This window comes from Nannospalax galili, unplaced genomic scaffold, assembly GCF_000622305.1.
Source record: "Nannospalax galili isolate Female #2095 unplaced genomic scaffold, S.galili_v1.0 scaffold15, whole genome shotgun sequence".
Classification (NCBI taxonomy): Eukaryota; Metazoa; Chordata; class Mammalia; order Rodentia; family Spalacidae; genus Nannospalax; species Nannospalax galili.
The window spans coordinates 5,712,748-5,720,618 of NW_008337322.1; the positions used below are offsets into that span (position 1 = coordinate 5,712,748).

Consider the following 7,871-nt stretch of genomic DNA (forward strand, 5'->3'; position numbering starts at 1 on the left):
AGAGACCAGGGTTCAAATTCCAGCCCCCACTTGGCAGCTAACAACTGTCCGTAACTCCAGTTCCAGGGGATCCAGCAGCCTCTTTTATCCTCCACGGGCACTGCACAACAAGGGTGCACTTACCTACATGCAGGCAATACACGCATACACATAAAATAAAAATAATAAAATTTAAAAAAAGAAAATAGATCTTTTATCTGAATTTAACTGAAATGAATCAATATTTTTACCATATGATCAAAAAAATATCACTGTCCCAACATATGCAGGTAAACATCTTAACAAAATCTTACATGAATTCCTGGCACAACCTCTCAGCAAAGAAAGAAGGAAATTTTCTCAACCTGAAAAAGGGCACTGCAAAAATCCCACCAAAACCATCACTCTTGAGGAGAGTGAGAAATGCTCTCTTCTTAAGCTGTAGGTAAGAGCATGTCTGCTGTGGCTGCTTTTACTCAGCATTCCTTAACGTTACAGCCAGCACAGCAAGAAATTAGCTTTATTCACCGAGGAAGCAGTCAGCTCAGAAGATCCTATAAAGGCCACAGAGCAGCTGAAGGAAACTTTCTCAACCTGAAAAAGGGCACTGCAAAAATCCCACCAAAACAATCACTCTTGAGGAGAGTGAGAGATGTCCTCTTCTTAAGCTGTAGGTAAGAGCATGTCTGCTGTGGCTGCTTTTACTTAGCATTCCTTAACGTTACAGCCAGCACAGCAAGAAATTAGCTTTATGCACCGAGGAAGCAGTCAGCTCAGAAGATCCTATAAAGGCCACAGAGCAGCTCCCTCAGCAAGGGTTCGGGACCCAGACCGATACACAGAACTCAGATGTGAGTCTAGGACCACCAACAAGCAATGAGGGGTTGAAAAAGAATATCAAAAGAAATGCTTATGGAATAAACTGCACAAAAGGCGTGCAGGTCTCGTGTATGCAACCTGCAAAGTCTCGAGGAGAGTAATAACAGACACCGAGAAGTCCACCACGTAATCAATGAAAGATGGCGGGGTTTTTTGTTTTTTGGTCTTTTTGAGACAGGGTCTCCCTGTAGCCCCAGCTGGCCTGGAACTCATTATGTAGACTAGGCTGACCTTGAACTCACAGAGATCTGCCTGCCTCTGCCCCCCGAGTGCTGGGACTACAGGTGTGCGCCACCACGTCCGGCAAAAAGATGGCATTTTAAAGATGACCTTTCTCCCCAAATTCACCTATAGATTTCACAGATTTTCAATCAAAACTCTGTGGGTATAGAAATGCAAAGTATCTAATATAAGAAGAACCTACCATCAAACAAGAAAATTGTAAGGTTTATGCTGCCCGATTTCAAGGTTTATTACAAAAACTACAATAATCAAGATAATATGGCATCGAAGTCAATCTAAACAAATAAAACAGAATTTCAAACACTAAAAAATGTGTGCACATACACACACATAGAGAGAGAGAGAGAAGTGTATATAATTGAGCATAGGAAAGGTAAGTTTTTAAAAATGCACGGTGCTGGAACAGTTATTTAAATATAGCTGTAATCCAGACTACATGCAAAGGTGAACGAGGCAGACTGTAGATACAAATGCAAAAATCTAAAACCACAGACCTTTGGTAAGAAAAGCGTAAGAGTAACTTTTTTAACCTCAGGCAAAGAGTTCTTAGACATAACATTAAATGTGCAGTCTATAAAAGAAAATAATAAACAAGTTGGAATTCTTCAAAAACAAAATGGGGGGCCTAGAGAGATGGCTCAGTGGTTAAGAGCACTAGCTACTCTTGCAGAGGACCTGGGTTCAATTCCCAGCACCCAGAAGGTGGCTAACAACCATCTGCAACTCCAGTTCCAGGGGAATCCAAGGCCCTCTCCTGATGTCCATGGGCATTACACCACACGGTGCACTTACATACATACATGCAATACACTCATATACACAAAATAAAAACAATAAATAAAAATGTTTTTAAATGGAAAATATTTGCAAATCAAATATATGACGGTCTTGAACCCAGGACACTAAAGAACTAACTATAAGCACTAATCTAGATTATTAACTTGATGCAATTTGAATTGCCTAGGAGACATACCTCTGGGTGTGTCTGTGAAGGCTTTTCCAGAGATGTTGAGCTGAGGAGGACACCCACTCTGAATGTGGGCAGCCCCACTCCATGGCTGGGGTCAAGGGTTATAAAGGGAAGCTGAGCAGTGGCCTTCACCTCTCTCTGCTCCTGACTGTGGACACAATATGCCAGCCACCTCACACCCCTGCCTCAGGCCCCTGCCATCACAGTAGTGCTGCTTTTACTGAGATACTCTGCCTGCCATGATGGACTATACCCTCCAACTCTGAGTCAAAAGGAATTTATATAAACCCTCAAAACGCCACAGGAAATAGAGGGATGGGGAGAAGAAATGTAAAGAAAATGCAAAAAGCAAATCTTGAAAGAAAAGTAGTCAATTTTTTAAATGGCAAAGTATATTAACAAACATTCTACCCGAAGATGATGGAGGCTGTTAAATAAAGATATGAAAAGATGGTCCAAGATCATTCATCATCAGGTAAATGGGAATTGAGACCCCAGGGCGGCATCACTATAGTAAAACACCTACAACTTGACTCGTGGCCCCCAACATCCAGAAAGGATCATGTGAAGAAATCAGAGTTGCATACCCAACTAAAATAGAAAACAGCTATGGGAATGCTTGGCAACGCGATGACTCTGCAGGGAGGCACCTGCCACATACCCGGAGTCCCGAGTTTGATGTCTGGACTTGGTAAAGGTGGAGGGAAAGCACCAACTCCTCAATGCTTTCCTGATCTCCATAAGCATGTTGTGGTGTATATCTGCCCACACACATAATAATAAAAGTAAATAAACAAATTAAAAAAATAAATACCTGCTTTATGATTCAACCTTTCCCTCTTAGATATTTCCCACAGAGAAATAGAAGCATGTGCCCACACAAATCCTTGTACACAAATGTTCACCATAGCTTTATTCTGAATAATGCAAAGCTGGAAACCCAGAAATTCCATCAGCATGTCAACAGATGAACTATGGTATGTCCATTCAATGGAATGCTGCTCTTCTATGTGAGTCAGCTTCGTGGAACTGTGACAAAATACCCAAGAAAATCAACTTAATTAGCAAAAACGGTTTCTGTGGCCCATAGTTTGGGAGTTAGTCAGCCCTGCTGCTCTGGGCTGAGGCAATACAATGCACTATGGCACAGAAGCCCTGTTCACTTCATGGTGGCCAGGAAGCAAGGAGAGTCAAGAAGGGGCGTGGTCCCAATAGTCCCTTCAGTGCCACATACCCCAATGACCTAACTTCTCCTAGACACCACCCCCTGATGACTCTACCACCTCCTGATCACACCACAGGCTAGGGGCCAAGCATTTGATACCTGGGTCCTTCAGGGAGACCTCCAGGTCCAAACAGCAGCAGCTTTGGCAAAAAACAATGTTATAACAGACAATGACAACGAATTATCAAAAAAAATCTACTAAAAGAAGCCAGAGACAAAATGTACACTACACAGTTGATCTGTATAACTGTTCTAGCAAACACAAATTAATCTGGTGACAGAGAGATCACTGGTGCCTAGGGAAGGGACGGGTGGTGTCTGGGACCAGTGTGACTGAGTTGTTGAATGACAGACACTTTCACTATCCTGGCTGTCGCAATGGTTTTGCCTGCGTACACCACTGCCAACATTTTAATACTGAAGTATGTACAAATTATTGCTACCAATACTTTAAAATATAAGTATCACCCAACAAAAAAAGAATATGCTAGGAAACTCACCCAGAAAACAAGTATCTCCCCATGAATCAGCTCAGCAATTTTGCTGTGTTACAGACAGATGTCTTTCCTCTCCCAGAGGACAACATGGAACCTCAGAAATCAACTTCAGTTGATGCGGAGCCAATAAACAAGTGTGTTTGGTTTCAAATGCTCAGCAAAGTAAATCTCACTCATCCACCTTAATCCTTTTTCCTTCCTAGGCTCAGCTCAAAGCTGCTGGCTTTGGGACGGCACCTGCCAGACACCTCAGCCCCTTTTGGTGCTGACAAGTGACTGATGGACAGAACATCTCACAGCCTCAGCAGGTCACCAGCTCCAACCAGCTGCGGCTTTCCTTCCTGAATGTCCCTGAGAGTTCATAGGTCCCTTGTTCTTTCTCTCCCCGACCCCTGCCCCCAGTCTTTGAGTAAATAAACATTTAAGCTCCTTGCTCTTGGTTTACAATGAGATGATTTAAACTAGCAATGAATCTACCTCACCAAAATGAAAAACAAACCCCTTTCTACCCCAGGAAGTGATCCTATGTCACAGCTGTGACTGATTTTAAATAAGGACCTCCTAAGCAGGTAGGGGAGGGGCAGGCTTTCTACTCTGTCAAGGCTTCGACTTCACCTGTAAACACACCATCCCTGTCCCGGTCAGGCCTTACTGTCTCCTCACCAGGCCCTCTCATGTCCTCTGTCCCCCTCCAGTGTCATTGAGAACAGGGACTCAACCACCAACCTGCCCCTGAAGGCAGGAGGACAGGGAGCGGCTGGGATGCCAGCTCCCAGGAGGGAGCGTTCCATATGCATCACTTTCTGCTCTCAGAGGCAGGAGGGTGGGTGCTTTACCCGGAGTCCATAGTACACAACAACATGGACCCAACAGCCATTTCTGTTTTAGATTCTTCACTGATTTCCCCAACCAGCATCTGAGACATGGCTGAGACCCAGGAGGTACGTATTCCAGGTCACGGTTAACCTCAGCACATGTTGTGCCATAGTATTTTGGGTCCCCTTATAGCACCTGAAAACATTATACCAAAACACATCACCTGCACACAGAGGGATGCTCACACCATCCACTTAAACGCCTTGTGATCCCAAAGCCCACATTCACGTCAGTCAGTCACCTTGCCCTGCCTTAGAGCAGACTGAGCCAGTTAATGGCCATTCTAGCCTGCCACTCCCCCTTCCTGGGCTGGATGCAGAACACAGAGAACTTTCTAGATCTACTCAAGACTGCCACTGTCCGGGAAGAAAACAATAGCCCAACATCTGCAAAACTGCTGTGCTCCTGGGATCCCACCCAGGCCGCCAGTCTGCAAAAACATGGCGGAAGTTGCTCTAAGATGCCCGGGTCAGGTCAGCCTCTAAATGAAATACCAAACTGCGTCTCAAATGTCAGGAACCGTCACGAAGAACCAGAACACAGACACTAGAAGACAGTGAAGTGCCATCGAGACCCCCAGCAGCAGGTGTCTCCAGGAGAGCCATCCGGAACATGACTGGAGAAAGGCTAGGCACAAACATCTCAGAAGGGCTTCACCCAAGGCTGGGGAGAGCGGTTCCTTTGAAGCTGCCCCCCCCCACTTTCCTCTCCACAAGAAAACCCTCCCCAACATATCCACAGATTCAGAAGGATTTCCCACTGATGTCTAAAAGGTAGCCCCATGTTCCATGTGGAGAGTCCTCTGCAGGAAAGGGTTTCCATGGCCACCCTCAGTAGCTGCCTACTAGTGGCTAATTCCTGCTTTCCTGGTGGCAGTAGGGACATTCACCTATCACTAATAGGCTATTATTTTATAAAATGATATCTAAGGTTTTTACCTATCCCAGAAGTCAAAGAAGCAAGGATTCAACAGTTGATGTTCACTAGGACTTAGAACAAATAGCCAGTCCGCCCCAACACGCTGCCTTCCATGTAGTCTGTCAAACTGGGCCAAGCTTTGCTTCTGGCTGTCATAAAGGCAAAGCAGGATCAGACTCCAGAAAAGGTACTTTCCCTGCACATGTCAAAAACAGGCATACACATATATGTATACACACAGAGAGATGAAGAAATCATTTGTGGAAGTTAAAAACGCTTCTTCAGAAGCTGGACTACTTGGGAAGAGGAAGACTGGAGCAGGCTAGAGGGGACAACAGGGTAAAATGGGGAATCAATATGAGCAAAGTGTGCAACACAGGTGTGAAAGTATCACAAGACCCTTTATTTTGCATGCCAACAAAAAATTAATTCAAAATGCTTCCTGATAACCATCTCTGAGCTAATATGTTATCTTAGCACCGAGGAGTGGGAAAACTGCTTCTGAGACTCGACAAGCCCTTTCCGCATTTGGGACGCAGCTTCAACTCCAGCCACCTCCGTACTTGTGGTAGACTGCCATCTCCCACCTCACAAGCACCACCTCCATCCACACACCTGCTCTCCACAGCAGGGACTACCTGCTGCCATTACCAATCATCTCCTTCACCCAGCCTTGTCTGTCACCTTGATAGAACGGAAAGTTCCAGGAGACCCGAAGGAGCGGGTCTGTCTTATTTACTACTGAATGTTCAAGTCCTGCCTCACTAGATACAAAATAAACTTTGGTTGATGGAAAGTAAAGTATGGGGGTGGGAAGGGAGGGAGGGAAGGGGGAGAGAGAGAGAGAGAGAGAGAGGCAGAGGAGATGGGGTGAGTGAGGACAAACTGTAAAAGCTGAGGCCAGAAGTCCATACCCTGACTCTGTCATTCTCCAAAGACTGAGCTAAGCTGTGAGACCCATGCCTCATGTGTCCTCACCCAACACCAGCGAGACACTAGTCAGTTACTTTCAGAAACAAGAAAACTAGTATAGGAAGTTTAAGAATGAATCTAACAAATCCCAGTTTCAGAAAGCAAGCTGTTCTTTGGCCACATCTTAAAAGCATCATCTTCAAAACCTCGTTTTAAGTGTCTAGATCACTGGAAGGCATTTCTCTGTCTGTAGAAAATGCCAGGAAGATGCTGAGGAGGGAGGAGGAGGACCTGAGAGGCTCCATGGGGAAGGGAGCTGAGCTCATGGCAGCCAAGCCCTGGCTTGCCCATCACACCCACCTGCTCTTTAGTTTTCCTCCAAAACTCGCTGGCTGGTCCACAACCCTCCTTGGTTCTTTTGCAGCTCCTTCCAGCGTATGGCCACCTTTCCAGCACACCCCAAACTCCTGTTCGACCATAGGCAGCAAACCATAGGCAGCAGGGATCTGCGTCTGCAGACACTGGACTGCCTAGTGACTCAGGGGCCAGGCACCTCACACAGAGAGCCTCCCGGAGACGCGGCCTGATTCATCAGGTCCGGAGAATGCCTGGGCTTTGGCCCCAACTAATAAAGCATTTACCCACAGAGCAGATGCAATTAGTTGAGAAACAAACAAGAAATAAAAAGGAAAGTTGACAGGTAGTGAGCAAGTGGCGTCTAGGCCTCCTCGTTAACACCCGAGTGGGCCGGGGGTGGCTCAGCCTTAAGAGGAGCTGGCGTTAACACCCGAGTGGGCCGGGGGTGGCTCAGCCTTAAGAGGAGCTGGCGTTAACACCCGAGTGGGCCGGGGGTGGCTCAGCCTTAAGAGGAGCTGGCGGACACCCTGCCTAGCTTCCATCCCAGCCTCTCCATCAGCATCCCTCTTTCTGGAGTGTGGTCAGGGCTCTGTCTTCCAGCCTCGGCCCCACCTGCTCCGATTGTTAAGGATGTTGCTGAAAAAAAAAACACAGGAAGCACCTGGCCTCAGAACAGCAAGGATCTCATCCCTGCAACCGGTCAGGGCTCTGTCTTCCAGCCTCGGCCCCACCTGCTCTGATTGTTAAGGATGTTGCGGAAAAAAAAACACAGGAAGCACCTGGCCTCAGAACAGCAAGGATCTCATCCCTGCAACAGGTTTAACAAACACCTACTATGTGCCAGAAGCCTATAAAGATTGCAAAGCCATTTTATAAGTTTTGTTTGAAGATTTAGCTTGCTGCAGTGCTGATGCATGTCCCTCCCTGCCCCACTCTAAGGACGATTAAACTGTGTTTCACATACAGAGTTCCCAGCTTCCACCACAGAAAGAGAGAGATTACAAGCAGAATCTTT

At 46.2% G+C, this 7,871-nt stretch overlaps 1 protein-coding gene across 1 annotated transcript in view; it reads right to left on the reverse strand.

Moving 5' to 3' along the window:
- Fhod3 (formin homology 2 domain containing 3) overlaps positions 1-6,984 on the reverse strand; it is a 224,969-nt gene extending 217,985 nt beyond the window's left edge. Inside the window, exon 1 of the mRNA XM_029563291.1 lies at positions 6,860-6,984. The gene's annotated coding sequence lies outside the window, so the exon portion shown is untranslated. The remainder of the gene's footprint in view (positions 1-6,859) is intronic.
- Between the last annotated feature and the right edge of the window lie 887 nt (positions 6,985-7,871).